We start from the raw sequence: 18,340 nt of genomic DNA, 5'->3' as shown, positions 1-18,340 counted from the left end.
TATTACCATCATCATTCTCATCGCTACTGACTGAATAATACCAGGAGGGGGACCGAGGTCATGAAATACTTGGAAATATGGAATATAATAAATGCTTGAAAGAACAGTGAAAATATAAAGCGAAAAGGGCACAGAATGAATCCATTTTTCACAGATCAGAACTAGGAACCGAAGGTAGAAGGAAGGATATTATGGCTTGATATAAAAATGAAATCTCGTAAGTTAGGTGGGATGGCTAACTGTGAGGAGTGGTTAGCTCTGGCAGGTGCTATTCAGGCAGCCCCATCAGGAATGATGCAGTGGGTACTTCGATTTGGGAATGATATGTTAGACTAGGGAGTTTCTAAGATCACTTATGGAAACAAAATGTAAGAATTCTATAACATGTCTATAAATATAAATGATTCATCCTGCCTGGAATTTTGACTCATGTGTTCTTAGATGAGTCACTTAACCTCTTTTGTCAGACGCAACTGCTGACAATGACCTCTAATGAATTTTTAGCTCCGAAACACTTAGACTAATGAATGAAAGCCACCTGCGACATTTTCCCCAGTTGTTTTCAGCGTTTGTTTTTCCTGGAGCTAGGAATGTGGAGAATTCTGGTCTATGCATAGTATATAATTCTCTAATTCTTACTTTTCTTTTTCCATTTGCCTTTAAAGAGTAACAATTATATGAATTATATTTGAAAGAAACTTTGAGTTTTGCAAACAAGCAGAGATGGCTCAGTAAATAAAAACTACATTTCGGAGAGAATAACGTACAGTGTAGGTCAAAGCAAACACTTACTCTTGGTTCTGAAACCTAAGTTATTAGAAGTGAACAAAATGGCAAATAATTACTGCTGTGAAAAACAGTTCCTGCTTGGCAGTCTTAGGATGTTGACTCTGACCTGTACTGAGGGCTGGTTTTGTGGTACCTGGGAGAAGTACTGAGAACAAGGCAACCCTTCCCAGCATATGCAGTTCTTTTCATATATATATATTTATATTTATATTTATATTTTTTACTCCTTCAATGCTCTTTCTGTCTTCCTCTTCTCTTCTTTTCTGATGCCATTTCTTTTTGTTCTTTCTAAATCAACAGTATTTGAGTGTTATGTGCTCAGCAAAACTGATGAAGAATAGGGGAAGGCAAAATATAAAGAAGTGTAAGACTTGGTCCCTCATTTTGAGGCATTTGTAGATTATTCAAAGAAGGAAGGAAAATACAGTAAACTAAGCTCTGATGGTGACCTTGCACTGCATTCAGTGCTGAGAAGACTCATGCCTTCGAATGGTGTAGAGTCCAGTACTGGGCAGACATTACTCATTTAATCCCCTCAACAACCCGGGAGATACTTAGCATATCCTCATTTTGCAGATCAGGAGTTAAGAAATTTGTCTATGTGTGTTTGAATCTAAAGCCCTATTTCTTTTTATGACACTGTACTGCCTTATAGGAACAATAGAATATAATTAGATCAAGCACACTGTGGGGTGGAGTTGGCTATGTTTATTATGGGAATATGAGAAGAGGAAAAGATATTACAGGTTGTTGTAAAGATGGGTGAGGACTTTATGGAGAGGTGGGGACTTGAGTCATTTTCTCCATTCATTCCTTAATGAAATATTAAGTACTTTATGCCAAGCACAGTGCTGAGTTGCTTGTGACACACAAATTCTCAAAAAGATTGATGCCTACAGACAAAATTATAACCCAAATTTTGTGAAATATATTAGGTAGGGTACAAAAGCCATATTTCATAATATTTTTACTTTCCCAGGCTCAACCGATATAAATTAGTTTCACTTTCTTGAATTAAGAGAACATCTAAGGAGCCTGAAATCTGTACCCCTTGGGGAGTGACGGAAATGTTAGGTATCTTGATTGTGGTGGTGGTTACATGGTATACATCTATCAAAATTTATCAAATTGTACATCCAAAATATGTATAGTTTACTATACAGAAACTATGCCACAATAAAGTCATTTAAAATTTTTTAGAAGAGAAAAATAAATGTAAGGACTTATAAAAATATCATTTTACAAGTGATAAGGAAGTGACTCCTGTATACTGTAAAATAAGTATCACAGTTTTGTTTGTTCCTTTTCAGATCTTGGTATTAACCCATATCATCATCAGTTTTTCCACTTAACTACAAGAAGTTCACTAAGTAAGTTACTACATTTTGTATTAATACAGCAGAAGAAAAAAAGAACACCCTGAGAGCTTTAAAACAAACAAACAAAACAACCAGGATTCCTGCTTTACACTTGGTTTTTATTTAAAATGAACATTTAGCACCATGTTTCCCAAAGTTAGCTGAGCAAAGTAATCACTTAAGGCTCTTCTTAAAACTAGGAATTCCAGAAAAACTTGGAGCTCTGTATTTTTAACAATGGCCCCAGGTTAATTTTATCGTCAGCAGGTTTGGGAATCACTAATTTAGCCCAAAGCCACTTGAAATTTAGCCTCTGATTTCTTGATAATCAACTCAGACTTGCACAGTCCAAGTTGGTTTGACACACAGCTGCAAAATCAGTCAGATCAGTGGGCCACATAGACTTGAAATTGGCCTTACATTTTGATGGGAAAAAAGCATTCCGAACCAGAGTTAGGCAAACAAAATTTGATGTAATTAATTTTTTTAACCTAAAAAAAAAAAGAACTGAACTCAAATCAGTGCCATTTCAAAATTCCTAAGACCAAGCATCTGAGGGAAGAGATCAGACGGTGTAGGTAAAAGGATGCTCACAGTAGCATTCCTTTCAGTTTTACCCATGGCTATCTGAAGCAAAGCAAATACGACAGAACAATGGAATCTGGTTTTTAGGAAAAGATTATTGTTCTGTTTTCAGTTTTAACAGAGTTCAAGGCTGAATAACAAGAGGTAACCAAGAATTTTAGTGAAAAAGTTTTCAGATAATGGAGGAGGGTTAGTAAATGTTGGGCTGCACCTCGCAGGCCTCCAAGGCCAGTACTCACCCAGCTTCAAGAGGGAAGAAAGAGCTGGGGTCAGTGACAGAGACATCAATGGTTTAATGGATAGAGGGAGCTTACGTGTCTGAAGCCCGGTCCTACAGCAACTCCCTACCCTGTTGGGCAGAAGGTGGGCACGACACTGTGGCAGTCCTCGTTCCTGGGATCAGGGAAGGGGTCAGGGAGAGGTTAGCATGGGGAACTGACATCAGGTTGGCTCATTTGTTACCACGGAAACCAGCAGGGGCCCTGCCCCTCATTGCCCCTTTGATAAGAACAATCACCAGCTGAGGCCTGGGGCAAGTCGGTAGGAAGATCAGTCTTGAGAGTTGGGTGTAGGTAAAGCAGGTAATGTAGGTTAAGAGCAAGGGAACAGCCGTCTTGAGGCCTGACTATACAGTAAAGAAAAAAAGATCTGTTTTACATAGAAAGTGCCTGATAAATATTTCTTAATGGTGACTAGGACAAGCTTTCTCAAAATCTGTGTTTTTTTTTTTTCCCCTTGTGGTACAGGGAAGAAAAGGTACTTGAGCTTTTTCAGTTCTTAGTGGTGATGACTAATGTGACCGGTCCCGGATGTTAATCAATATGTTTAGGTTTGGGTGGGTCCTGGACTTAACCTGCTGTGTGATTTTGAGGTTGCTTAACTGCTCTGCTTTTCATTTCATCTCCATCAAAGGAACCTAACAAATATTCTATGAATCTCATTAGATAATGGTGAGGGTCAAATGAAATAATGGGTGTGTACACAAGGAGTTAATAAACTCCACTGATAATCAGAAATTGTGTACTTTGTTTCAAAATGGTCACAATCATTACACTATTGAAAAGGAGTATCTGGGGAGGGGTATTATAGCTAAGTGGTAGAGCACATGCTTAGCGTAAACAAGGTCCTGGGTTCAACCCCGTACCTCCATTAAAAGGGAAAAAAGAAAAGGAGTATTTGATCAGGAAACCTAAATCATTCAAAGAAAGGCCCTGATAAATTCTTGAGACCTTTCCAGTGCCCACACTCTCTCAGGTGACACAGTTACAAGTCCACGACATCACTGGAAATCGTTTCAACATCAGAGAGTACAGGACCAGCAGTGTGGGAGCCACTCGTAAACCTGTCGGTTCCCGGCACTACTTGTCGAGTAGCTCCATGGAGGCCGTCACCCTCCACTCCCATCCCTTTTCACCCTTCTCAACCGGCCTGTGCCTCAGCTGCTTGTGTTCCTTCCTAACATAAACGTTGTTACTCACTTGGAGTGCCACGTGGGAAAATGCTGGCAAGGCAAAGGTTAATGAAGCGCTGACACAACCCTAATTGCAGCGCACACAGGCATCTCTCTAATTGTAGCTAAGCACTTATCTCAGTTTCTCATACTCGTACAGCCCATTGAGAGCTGCCTCAAGCTGAGGATGAAAAGGGGGCCCTTGAATGAGCAGGATGGGATGGAGTTATCAGGCTTTTGCAGATGGGATGCCTGCCGCTGTTGGGGAGGGTGTCGTAATCAGTTTTTGGGCAAAACACCTGGACTTCTGCAGGGACCACCACTCCCCTCCCCACCACAGCACGCTACCGTGCCTAGTCATTCCACTGACAGGGAAGGGCAGGCGAAACTGAAAGGGATAAAGGTGCCAGTCTGAACTGGTCCTCAGACAGTTGACTGAACATTTCCCATTAGGTCACTGTTTACCCTCATTTGAATATATGTTTATTTTCATACTTAGGAAGGCTTGGAAACGTGCCCAACTCGTCTCCAGCAACTCACTGTAGCGTGTAAAGCCCAAGCAGGCTCATGCTTGTTGAGGGTAATTGGTCATGATGCATAGTGAGGGCTTTAGGAGGGTGGAGATGCTAATTTTGCAACTTTGGGGTATCAAGTCAGCTAATTTAATGAGGACCCAGACGCCTTATTATCAAAAGTGACTCTAGGGTTATTGACCATCACCATTATCTCATTGTTAGCATTGAACTTTTACCTAAATTGTGTACCTTTATGGTGCTAATTAGGTTAAAGTTGTTGGTTTAATATGTGTAGGTGGAAAGGCTGGTGTTGGGTTTCTTAATTTTAATTTTCATATGCTGTGTGCTTGGTTCTGATTAAAGATTTCGTGAAGGTATGTGTATGTGGAATTATCTGTCATCTATCTGTCTGTCTATCTATCTGTTTGGTTTGCCTAAGCCAGTTATAGGTATGATACCACTATGCATTTGCTTGGTGACATTTGTGTTCAATATTTTTACCCTGATTCTAGGAAGGTCATGGAGCTAACATTTCTCAGATGAAACTATGTACATGGAAAGACACTTCTGAAACTTTGTGTTGATTTCCAAGGCAAAGACCTTTACCACTTTTTACAAAGTTCTGTCTAAAGCACAGCACATGGAGAGCCCATTAGAGAACTTTCAGTCCTTTCAGTCTGTTCCCCAGCAGAATCTAATACACTGCCAAGATCCACAAGTGTCAAGATCCACACTTCTCTCACGCAGTCTGACAATTTATTCGCACTGATGGTTGAGTACATTACCCATATTCAGCAGCATCTTTGTTTGAAAAGGGGAGTCTGGAGAGGGAAGAGCTGATCTTGACACAATAGAATGAATCACTGAAAATGACCGAATTCCAGTGATTGGTGGCAAGGATACTTTCAGAGAAAGTGAGACAGAAGGGAAGTGGGCAGGGCACAACCAGGGAATGACACAGCAGTTGAAGATTTGACTCCCAGTAGACCCTGAGCTTCATTATACACTCATTGTAATATATTAGCATATGAATAGGCACTCCCGCAGGTGCCATGACAGTTCCGAGGCTGACCATACAAGGCCAAAAAATGGGCAGTGGCCCAATTCCAGGGAATCCCCGCCCCTTGCCCAAGGTAGCTGTAATAATCTTCCCACTTGTTAGCATATGAAGTTACCAAGGCCATAAAAACTAACAACCTTGCACCTCGTGTTTGCTCTCTCTTGCCTTCTGAGATGGCCTGCAGCCTTATATGGAGTGTGTATCTACTTTTACTTTAACCACCCCCACACCTTGTGGCCAGTCTCATTTTCCTAGACAACCTCATGCTCTGAGGCCACCACCTGTCTCTTGCCTCCCGAGATGGCTGGTATTCTGCCTATGGAATGTGTGTCTCCTAGGCCTCTTGCTCTCCCTTGCCTTCTGAGATGGTCTGCACTCTGTCTACGGAGTGTGCATCTCTCTGAATAAATCTGCTTTTACTGAACTATGGCTCATTCTTAAATTCTTTCCTGTGTGAAGCCAAGGACCCTCCCTTGGCAGGGCGCATCCCATGGACTCACCTGGGACCTGGGACACGACCATCCTCTCTTGCCCCATTTTTCTGCATCAAAAGGACCTTCCATAATAAGCATCACTCCTCTAATCAGCTTTGGGGAAAAGGCTCCTACTCTGGACCGTGACTGTAACAACCTGAGTCATTGGAATGAATGGATGTTCGAGTGAATGGCTTGTGAACTGGGGGAGACAAAACACCCGCAGAAGAAAGATCTACTGAAAATTAAAACAGCTCTACAAAACGTTGTGAGGGATGACGTAAAAGGAAGCAGCATTCTGAAGAAATGAATACGTGTGCAAACGGCAGACCTGGAGCTCAGCTGTAGTGTTCTACACGGCTAATAACAGTCATAATAAAAATAAAGGTAAGCATTCACTGAGCTTTTATTACGTGCAGGAGCTGTCAAGTGCTTCATTAAGTTATCTTATAAATCCTTGAAACCACGCAGTGAAACAGACAGTTCTTAATTCCATTTTAGATGGTGAACAGGGGCATAGGGAACCTAAATAAATTGCTTGACTAGTAAGTTGTTCAAGTTGTGTCAAATCCAGCTGATTCTGATGCCAAAACCTGGGTCATGTTATGTTACCTCCAACAAGGCCAGTTCAGAGATTTGTAAAATCTTTTTCTCTTCTTAGAAAACTTTATAGGTCTGCATAAGTCAAAGAAGGAAAACAAATGCCTAATTAGGACACAAATTACATGTACATAAACCATGCAGTCGATGAACTACTGTACCGCTTAAGCACCGGCTCACTGTTAGTATTGGAGCAGATAAAGAGGAAAAGGTTATTTTTAATACCTATGAAAAGAAATTTTAAAGAAAGCACTGAATAAAATTAGTTTAAGGCTCTACTTAGAAAGCCCTTGCTGACCTCTACAATTATAGACCAAAAACCTTTACGTGTGTTTTATCTGAATCAGGAAAATTATATATTTACTGCTTTGGACTTCATGTGTAAACTTGAGAGTCTTTAAAATTCTGGGATTGTGAGACTCCTCTAGGAACTGGATTCTCTTCCCTTGTTGAATGTCAGCTCTCATACAGGCCTGGCCTTTCAAGGGAGTGGGAGAGACTCCCCAGCGTAAGGAAGTGGGCTTCGGGGAGCGAATGGCTTTGGATGCCTGGATTCAACTCCCATCTCAGCCTTTCCCAACTGGGTGTGACCTGGGTCAAACAAATCGCTTACATTCTCTAAAGCAGCAGCTTTCAAACTTTAGCACACTTGGTAGAACTCAAGAGCGTTGGGTCCCTTCCCAGAGTCTCTGATTCAGTATGTCCAGAGTGGGCCCACAGATGAGCCCAGGAGATGTGAACACCGTCCAGGGTCATACTTTGAGAAACACCACAGTAATTCTCAGTTTTCTCATCTTTAAAGTGGGGTCAATAGTATTTCCCTCACTGGATTGCTGTGGGGTTTGGAGACAGAACCTTACGCTGACTTTCTTACCTGTGCAAGTACACCTCACACAATGACCACCAGTTTGTTTTGTGCTTAAATCCTCTAGTTGGATTCTTAAGAGGACATTGATAATTTCAGGTCTCTGGATAGGAACACTTTATAAAACATATCTAAATCAACCAATTATCCATGTATATGGAACAATATATTGTTCTCTGATCTTCATTAGGTGTTGGGGCTGATACAAGGAAAGTACAGTAAGGATCTCTGAGTGCAAAGAGCTGAGAGATTATTTACCAATGTGCATTTAAATATTCCACAACTGCCAGCGCTGACTGCATGTATCAACTAAAAGGTAAAGAATGGTCAAAGAAGGAAGTGTAGGGAAGATTCCTTGTGACTGAAGGTGTTTCCTCGTGTGATGGCTCCTCTCCCCTATAATTCAGAGATGACTTAAGATTGAGTCATTAAGATTGTGACTTTTAACCTCAATCCAAACTTGGAGTTGTGAACGAAAATACTGCAATGTGAATGAAAATACTGCAACCATATCAGTAAACAAAGAACGCTGAAACCAAGCCATCAGCGGCTGCCGCCAACCCCCCGTAAGGACAGGCCTGCAGCCCGGCCAATGCAGCCACTCACAATGGTGCACTCCGAGCGGACTCAGAATAAGAAAGGACAGGATATTGGCCCTAGATAGCTGGGTGCTTGTCAAAGGAATGAATTCAATGAGCCCAAATGTTTGCTTCCTCCCATTCATAGAAAAGCACTAAATTCTTTAACTTGAGATGCCTAGTTTTCTTTAGATAACAAGTCATCTTTTATTGTTCCAACTACCTGGTCTTTCTTGTAAAGCTCCTACGTATCCTAGCTCCTCCCCTACCTCTTCGGAGCAGCACCTCAGAGCCATCTGAGAGGCTGTCATCCCAGCTCAAGTCCTCCCGCCAAATAAAACATAACTCTCAACTTTTAGGCTGTGCATTTATTTCAGTCGACAGAGTCTAACTGAAATCTAGAAATCGCTGCAATATATGGCAAAACAGAAGTCTGTTTGGCTTTTCCCTTTATGAGCACTATCTTACAATTCTATGCTCATTTTTTGGGTTCTGGAACTTCCAATTCATTGAGGCATTTACTGACCGTACACATGAGGCTCTAAGTTTATTTCTCGGCTCTGAATTCTGAAAGTGACTCTACCCAAAGCTGGAGAAAAATCTTTACTTGTAACTAGCTTTTCACATCAGAGAAAATGAATATACAAAGCTTACTGTAGCGTTTAATTTTGGCATAAAGTCCTCTCACTACATCTCTGGATATTTAATAAAATGAAACACCCTTCATAGGCAGTTGTGACATTATTGACATTAAACACATCACTAATGCGTTCATTGAATAGATAGGTACTTAACATCTACTATGTTTCAACAGACACAGAGATGGTTGTACTGATTTTTGCACACATTCTGGTTTGATCCACTGCAATTGAAAGGCTCATGTTTTCAAATCTTCAATCAGAACTAAAGGGATAAGCAGAAAACACAAAGCAGGAGATCTGTCATAAATAAAAATAAAGCTTCTATAATAAATTAAATATAATTATAGAAATATATAATGTATTATATTTATATATAAATTATATATAATTTAAAAATATATTTTAGATTTTAAGATTAAGAATTATTAAATTTATATAATTCAATATATCATATTTATATGATGTATAATGTATAATTTATGTGTTATAATTTTAATTATATATAAAATTTGTATATTATTACTTATATATTATATAATCCATTACATAATATATTATATAAAATATTATTTATATTAATTATTTTGATTCTGTTATATTGTTGATATTATATAAACAGCATTATAATAATTACATAATATTATATAAGTTATAAATGATATAAAATATAATTTATAAGTTACAGTTTATATAATAAATTTAAATATGATCATAAATCTTCTGTCAGGCATTTTTGTTGTCCACTATTGGCAGTTGGTTTGAAAACTTTTTTATATACAAATTATATATAATCTATGTAATAGTTTATTTTTGGGATTAACAATCATTAAATTTATATAATTTAATACAGTATATTTATATAATACACTATTTAGTTTATATATAATGTATAATTATAATCATAACATTTATATTGTGGAAAAAGAAGGTCTCCTGTCCTTTCAGTAAACAAAGGATATTGTGGCCATAAAGCCATCAGTCACTGCAGCTGCCCCATCAAGGGTGCACCCTGAGGGCATTCAGGAGGGAGAAAACAGGATACTGGCTTTAGTTAAGATACACATCAAAGGAACAATTTCAATAAGCCAGACTCTTGCATCTTCCCATACATAGAAAAACACTAAAATCTTAAGATGTATGTTTTTGTGATTAGCAATTATCTTTTGATGTTAGACTACAAGCTTTTTTGTTTTCTTTTCAGCAAAAACTCCTATATATCCTGGCTCCTCCCTTACCTCTTTGGAACAGTTGCTCACAGCTGTCTGAGGGCCTTCCTGGGCTTTAGTTCTCAGCAATGCCCTGAATAAAACTTACTGCTCAAATTTCAGGTTGTGTAAGGATTTTTTTTTCAGTCAATAATATATTATTAATTAGTCAACAATATATTATTATTTTTAATCAACAACTATATTATATTAATGTTATATTTATTATTTATACTATGTTATAAATCTAGGTAAAATTTATCATAATAAATATAAATATAATCATACATCTTCTGTCAGCATTTTTTGCTTAGAACACCTGGATTGGGAAAATAGTGGGGGAAGAGTTGAATGAAGCTAGATTATGTTCCACACCTGAAACTCTATGACCCCTTACGGCTGGTTAAAAGATTGCTAACTAATGAAGAATATCATTTTTGTTAAAGGTCATAATTGTCCTTCTGAGTCTATTTAATCATCACTGCTTCATTCACAATAGCTTTTCTTTGTTCTGTTTTATTTGTTTTGTTTTGTTGGCTCCTTTTGGAAACTTTATATTTACATGCTAGATAAAATAGTCAGATTATGCTAGAAGTGAGTGCTTAGGTACAGTTCTTATTTTTTTTTCTTAAGCATTATTAAGTTTTTTTTTTTTAAATCAGCTATACTTCAATTAAAAAGCAAACAACCAACCAACCCATTTAAAATATGGGCAGTATATAAAAATGAATATACATATGTATGTATATGCATGACTGGGACATTGTGCTATACACCAGAGAATGACACATTGTAATTGACTGTACTTCAATTAAAAAAAAAAATATGGGCAGAAGAATTAAACATTTTTCCAAAAGAGGAAATGCAGATGGCCAGAAAAACATTAAATGTTGCTTAACATCACTAATATCAGGGAAAGGCAAATCAAAATCACAATGAGATATCACCTCACACCTGTCAGAATGGCCATCACCAGAAAGAACACAAATAACAAATGTTGGCAAGGATGTGGAGAAAAGGGAACCCTTGTACACTGTTGGTGAGAATGTAAATTACTGCATCCACCATGGAAAACAACATGGAGGTTTCTCAAAAACCTAAAAACAGAACCACCATATGGTACGGTTCTTATTTTGATGCCAGCTCAGCTTCTGATGTCAGATGGGAACCAGGAGGAACTGGAGTAAGGAAGAGGTCCAAGATTGGATGGTGTCCTATTTGGGGGTTCTTAGAGTTTAAGGGGTCACTGATAAACGAAGGCCCTGGGAGAACATGGAGACTGAAGAAAGGATTACAAATTGTAAATGAAGAATTCAGACTAACCATTTGTTAGCTCTGCCCAGGGCTGTTCCTGTTCTCTCTACCTTTTCCAATTAGAATATATTAACACCTGTAAACTTGAGGTCACATATTGCTTCCAAAATATAAAGAGCTGTTAAAGTATTTGTAAAGATTTCACTTTAACGTTTTGGGATAAGTTGCCACTCAGTATTTGACTTATTTACTTAGAACAAAGGAAGTAAAACAAAGCCATTTTTTTTAAAGAAAGATTCTCACAGGTTTTGAAAAGTAAAAACAGACGTCTTCATCCCTATAATCTGATTGACATACTAAAGTTGAATGCATTTCATATATACGCATATGTAAATATCTATAACTAAACAAAAATGTTATGAAGTTACAATAAAACAGAAGACCTCAATGAAAACACATACACAGTAACACCTAGACATGAGCTCAGCAAGCAACGTCTAAAACTTTTGTAAGGAAAACTGTGAAGCACTGCTGGAAGATTCAAAAGTTTACTTGAACAAATGGGAAAGATACGTGTTTTTGGACATTATAAAGAATTAAATTATTTCTAAATTATTTATTAAATTTAATACAATCTCAATTAAAATGCCACCAGTTTTTTGTTTGTTTGTTTGTTTGTTTCCTGACGCTAGAAAAGTTGTCTGCAAAGTTGATTTGGAAGGAAAAACTAAGACTAGATATGAGAATCTTGAAAAAAAAAAAGTTATGAAAGGAGGCTAGTTCTAAAATATGTATCATCATACTATAAAACCTCCATAATTAAAATAGTATTATAGCATGAAGGAGGAAAAAATAGATTCAAACACAAAGGAAAGTGTAGTGTAAAATAATCATAATAGTAGAGAAAATGTGAATTTATTTATTTAAATGGAGGTTCTGGGATTGAACCCAGGACCTCGTTGCACGCTAAGTGTGCGCTCTACCAGTGAGCTATTTCCCTCCCATAAAACTTATTTAAATAATTTGTGTTAGCATAACTGGATGGTCACAGAGAAGAAGAGAAATTGATTGCATTCTCTATCCTGCATATCAGGACAAATTCTAAATGTGTCAGAGAGTTAAATTAAACCACACAAGTACTAGAACAAAACATGGGTGAAAACTCTACAGTCTGGACATAGGAGAAACTTTCCTAACTGTAACTCAAGATATCAAAAGCAGTAAGGGAAAATACTGATTATTTGACAGCATCAAGAATTAAAAACAACACACTTTTGCACTGGAAAAACAAGTAAATAAAGAAAACCCACCATGAGCAAAGTAAAAATGACAAAATGGGAAAAATATTTGTGATTTATATCAAAGACAAATGTTAATAATCCTAATATATAAAGAGTTTATAAGTATAGAGAAGAGAAGCAATCTATAGATCCTGTAGAAAAATAGGCAAGAGATTTAAATAGACAGATAATAGAAAAAGAAACGCAGATGGCCCTATTTGCAAAGGTGCTCAGCATCACTGATAATAACAGAAGCACAATTTAAAGCTACACTGAGATCCCATTTCCCATGATCAGAATTGGCCAAAACTCAGAAGTTTGACAGCATCCCCTACTGGCTTGAAGAGACGCTCTTATACTGGTAGGAATGCAGAATTCTACAGTTCGAGTGGAAGGCAGGTTGGCAATATCACTTAGTTGGCACAGAATTCTTACTTTTAGGAACTTGTTTTGAATAAACTACGAGGGGACAAGAGGAAGATATTTGCAGAAGGCTAGTCATTGCAGCAAAAGACTGGGGAAAAAACCCAAATGCCCATCAGTAGGGTTGAATGCTGTGTTACATCCACTCAATGAAATACCATGCAGTGGTAAAGAGAAATGAGAAAGGCCATGACCTACTATGAACTCATTACTTTAATCAACAGATTAAAAGAGAGACTTAAGAGACATGACCACCGATTGCAATGTATAGATCGTGCTCATGAGCTGGCAAACTTTCTGTAAAGAGCCAGGTTAATAAATAGTCTAGCCTTTGTGGGTCATATAGTTGCTATCACAATGATTCCATCCTGCCCTTGTGATGCAAAAGAAGCCAATGGCATTATGTATACAGATAGGCTGGATGCAGCTGCATTCCAGTAAAACTTTACTCACAAAGATGGGCAACCAGATTTGTCTTGCAGGCTATGTTTGCCAACACCTGACAAACTTTTAAAAGAAATTTATGAGATAAGTTGAACACTGACTAGATAGAATAGGGATAGGATATCCGGTGTGAGCCCTTCTATTTGGAAAAGAGAGCAGCAGGAGGCACAGAACACTTACTAGTTCACAGAAATTCTGAAATCCTGTTGAGCAAGGTGCTTCTCTGGGGCGGGGATGTTCCAAGTTTCCACCCTAGTCTAGGGTCCTGAAAGTAGATTTTCAGATCATTGTATTCTCTGACCGTTAGCTCTGCCTTCTGGGAGTTCCCACCTTTTCCATCACCATCCTTGGCCTTATCTGAAAATACCTTCCTTGGAGCTGAGCAGCCTCTCAGTCTGCTTCCTGTGCTGGATTGTTTACTGTTGACCTAGCACTTGGACTCCTGTCTAAGGTTGGGAACGAACATTTCTCAGAATCCCCTTCTCTGTATGGAGTTGGCCTAGTTAGAGGAACTTCTATGAGATTCAGAAGGTAGATGAGAGCAGAAGATACTACTCTTAGAAGGTTATGGTGATCAGACGTGATATAGAGGTGCCTGGTGGGCCTCCTGTTCTCCCCTTCTGCTCTGCCTCATCTTCTGGATTGCTGGTCACACTGACCAACAGCTGCCTCAAGCCCACCTGAGCTTGGCTGTAGACCCACAGAGGCTTGCACAGAGCTCTCCACGAGCTCCTCCTTTGCCAGGTCCTCCAGTTCCTCTCTGGCAGTGAGATGCATGGGCTTCTTGTGTTTTCCTGCAAATCCCAACTTGTCCTCCTGTACCAGTGCTTCAGGATAAAGTCGTTAGTGACGATTTCTCCAATCCTTCTACTCCTACGTCGAGACCTTCACTTTACTAGCTCCATCCACATATAGATAAACTCAAATCCCCGTAGTAAATCTCTTATTCCTTGTAAACCTAACCCCCAGTGTCTGAGTGTTGGGAGACGGAGCCTTTGGAAGGTGATTAGATCATGAGAGTGGAGCCCTCTGGAATGAGATCACTGCTTTTAGGAAGAGGTCCTGAGAGTTCCCTCGCCTGTTCCCTGTTCCACCATGTGAGCAGCAACGGCTGTCTGTGAACCAAGAAGCAGGTTCTCACCGGACACTGGATGTGCTGGTGCCCTGGTCTTGGTCTTCCCAGCCTCTGGAAATACACGAAGTAAATGTCTGTGGTTCACAGGCCACGCAGTCTATGGTATCTTGCTGCAGGGCCTGAAGGGACTGAGACAGCAGGTCTAAGAAATCGTCTTCCCTTTCCTTTCCTAGTCCTCGGAGGGCCCCCTGCTGCACGCTGCACTTTGCCCTGTAGTGGCTTCTTTATCCTGCAAGGTTCTAACCAATGTCTATTCAAATTTAAATCTAATTACTGAGCAAAAAATGCTGTAACCCAGAAGACCTAACAAAACGTTTGTTTTAGCCTTCAAATCCTAGGAATTATTTTGAGTTCATTCTAGGAAAAAAAGAAAAACAACAAAACCAAAACCAAAGACAAAAAAACCCCCAAAACACAACAACAACAACAACAACAACAACAACAACAACAACAAAACCCAGAACATCTCCTCTGGAAAAGATTTCCCCAGAATACAGACATTGCAGATTTTTTCTCCTGGCCTAGATCATTCTTAATATTTAATCTTGGTTTCCCCTCTGATAGTTTTGATGGAGCTATAACTCACTTAACTAGATTTTAAGCATCACCTGCCTTTCTAAGCAAATTTCTAATGTTCAGAATATTTCCAGAACACCCCAGGTCACATACACCAGAGGATTAAAAAAAAAGGGGGGAGGTAAGGGGAACACTTCCACATTGCAAGACCCCTGCTTAATCAAATTCCTAGCTAATCATAAATACCAAGGTCATCTGAACAAATTAATTGCTTTTGCATACAAAACTCCGATTTAAATTCTCAAGCCTCCATAACTTTAAAATTGATCAACATCTATTATTGTTCCTATTTGTACCTCTGAATAAATCACTGTGTAATTTTACCTCTTAATTCTCAAAGGTGTAATATAAAAATATTGATTTTAATAGGTTTTTGTGCTACCAAAGGATATGTAATTTACACACACACAACCCTTTAGCACGATGCCTAAGGCACTGGTACCGTAGCTACAAGTAATGTGTGAAAACTTTTCTGTTTAAAATGTTTTATTGAAGCATAACAGTCATACCGAAATGTGCACAGAAATTATAAATTCGCAACTTGATGGATTTGTATAAAGTGAACACACCTGCATAGTCAGTCTCTGGATTAAGAAATAATAGAAAATACAACCCCCCGGGAAGCTTTCCACTTCCCCTCTCCCAGTGTCCCCTGAAAAAGATAACCACAATCAATTGATTTGGCCTGGGATTGAAATTTATATAAGTTGAATCCCAAAACTGGAAAAATTTTGTGCCTGCTTTTAATAAAAAAGGAACAACAACAACAAAACCCTCAATATTATGTTTAAGCAATTCATCTGCATTTTTGGATTCAGTAGTAATTTGTTTATTGCCATATAATATGCCTTTTATGAATGTGTCACAATGACTATCCATTTTCTGTTCATGAACATTTGTTTCCAGGTTTTAGCTACTATGAACATTCTTAGGCATGACTTTTGATGAACACATGCAACTGCTTAAGAAGGACAGAAATGCAAGCTAGCAATGACAGTTATCTGCATTCTTTTACTGAACTTAGTAAGAGAATTATTTTTAAGAAATAAAACTAAGGGGAAAGAGGGGAGATGGATAACTTAGGAGTCTGGAATTAACAGACACACATTACTACATATAAAATAGATATACAACAAGGACCTATTGTACAGCACAGGGAACTATATTCAATTTCTTGTAATAAGCTATAATGGAAAAGAATCTGAAAAAAAAGTATGTACGTACGTATATGTATAACTGAATTGCTTTGCTCTATACCTGAAACTAACATTGCAGATCAACAACACTTCAGTAAAACATAAAAAAATTTTAAAAAAAGAAGTAAAGCCATCTCACATATCTAAAAGAAAACATTAGAGAATATCTTCATCACCTTGGGTCAGCTGAAGGTATTAAATAGGACACACACAAAAAGCATTAATAAAGGGAAAGAGGATACATTACACTATATTAAAACTAAGAACTTCTGTCAGTATGCAGTGCAGTGCTTCTTGAGATGTTCCTTCAAGTGCTGCCTGCACAAGAACAGGGAAGCTGATCTCAAATAGCTTCACTTCTAAGAGGGAAGGTGATATGTGTTGAATAAATGACTATGCAAAGACAGAAAGGACTGAAAGGAATAAAAGATACAGATAAGAAAACATGGGGTATATATATTTTTTTTCTTTTTTCTTTTAGGTGGGTGGCAAGGAAGGCTGTATGGAAGAGATGGCATTTAAACCAAAGCTGGCAGTAAGGATGGAATTTGGACATGACGGGGGCAGAGTAAAGTTATCTCAGAATGAATGAACAAGTGACCAAAGTGAAAAAGTGACTGGAATTGAAAAAATGTGGTTTATGTGCACCTATGTGTAAGGATAGGGGTACTTTAACCAGACAGTTTGTGTAAACTGTGACTAAAAATTTACCTTGACTATTAAAAAGCAACTACAACCGAACACTTACAACTAAATACATGTCATTTTCTTCCAAAATTAGCACTTTTAAGGTTATATTAACAGAAACCATATCTAGCTAATTTAAGCCCAAAGAGAAATAGGGATAAGTGGGCATTTCGTGGAGTCTAAGGTTGGGGAGCAGCTAGGCTGTGGGGAACCAGTGAGGACTCATGGCTAGGGCTCCATAGTGACCAGGTAATCCTTTCTCTCCTGATTTGTCAGTTCTGCCTCTCAGAGCATACCTGTTTCATTCTGCCCTCTTGCTGTAAAGAGGTGTCTTTGCTCAGACTGCTACAACAAATATACCATAGACAGCAGAAACCAGTTTCTCATAGTTCTGGAGGCTGGAATTCCAAGATAAGTGTGCCAGCATGGCTGGGTTCTGATGAGGGCCGATGGGTCTCTTCTGGTTTTAGACTGCTGATTTTTCATTGTGCCCTCACTTGGCAGAAAGAGAATTAGAAAGCCTCCCAAGGTCTTTCTTTCTTTTCTTTTTTTTTTTTTTAAATAAGGACACTAATCCCATTCATGAGGACACACTTATGATCTAATTACCTCCCAAAGGCTCTACCTCCTCATGTCACCAGCTATTGGGTTGGCATTTCAACATGTGAATTTTGAGAAAAAATAAACATGCTGTTTATAATAAATGACTTCCTTGCTCCCCAAGCCAGATATTAGAAAATACATTCTAAGAGCCCTTAAGTAAATCTCCTCTATTCAAAACATCAGACAGGTGTACCTGAAACCTCAAATTCCCAGTAGAAGGGCTCATTGGCTCAGTTTGGGTCAAGTGCCCATTTCTGGTCCAATGAATTCTGGCAGGTCGCGGCAGAAGAGGCATGTGGTAGGAATGTCACATTGGCTACTATGATTCCTTGGAGTCTCCCCATTATAACTAAAGGGGTTTTTGAGGCTGGGGAGGGAGTTCACAGAAAAGCAGAATGTGGGTTGCTTAATCAGTTCAAAGAGATGTCATCCTAGAGTTTAGTGACAGCAAGCAAGGGGAGAAAATATTGAGGATGATTTATTGAGCATGTATAGCAGGCCAAGTCCTTGTTTTGCTTTTTAACTTTTTTATTTTGTAGTAAGTATAAATCTACAGAGAGTGCACAGAATTCCTGAATACTGTTCATCCACCTTCTCCTAATATTATCTTCCATAACCAGGGC

General features: G+C 38.5%; 1 long non-coding RNA gene across 4 annotated transcripts; it reads left to right on the top strand.

Moving 5' to 3' along the window:
• The first annotated feature begins 2,102 nt into the window (after positions 1-2,102).
• On the top strand, positions 2,103-17,210 carry LOC116663598. Of its 4 annotated transcripts, XR_004319816.1 has the most exons (5): positions 2,103-2,159; positions 3,479-3,488; positions 6,217-6,617; positions 7,886-8,011; positions 16,909-17,210. It is a non-coding gene; the product is annotated as an uncharacterized LOC116663598 (long non-coding RNA). The 4 variants fall into 4 exon arrangements; XR_004319814.1 differs by having other exon boundaries at positions 2,143-2,159; positions 3,479-6,617; XR_004319813.1 differs by lacking the exon at positions 2,103-2,159 and having other exon boundaries at positions 2,731-6,617.
• Positions 17,211-18,340: the final 1,130 nt, after the last annotated feature.

This window comes from Camelus ferus, chromosome 5 (genome assembly GCF_009834535.1).
Source record: "Camelus ferus isolate YT-003-E chromosome 5, BCGSAC_Cfer_1.0, whole genome shotgun sequence".
Taxonomy (NCBI): domain Eukaryota; kingdom Metazoa; phylum Chordata; class Mammalia; order Artiodactyla; family Camelidae; genus Camelus; species Camelus ferus.
The sequence above is the reverse complement of the archived record's forward strand: the minus strand, read 5'-3'. Positions and strand labels throughout refer to the sequence as shown.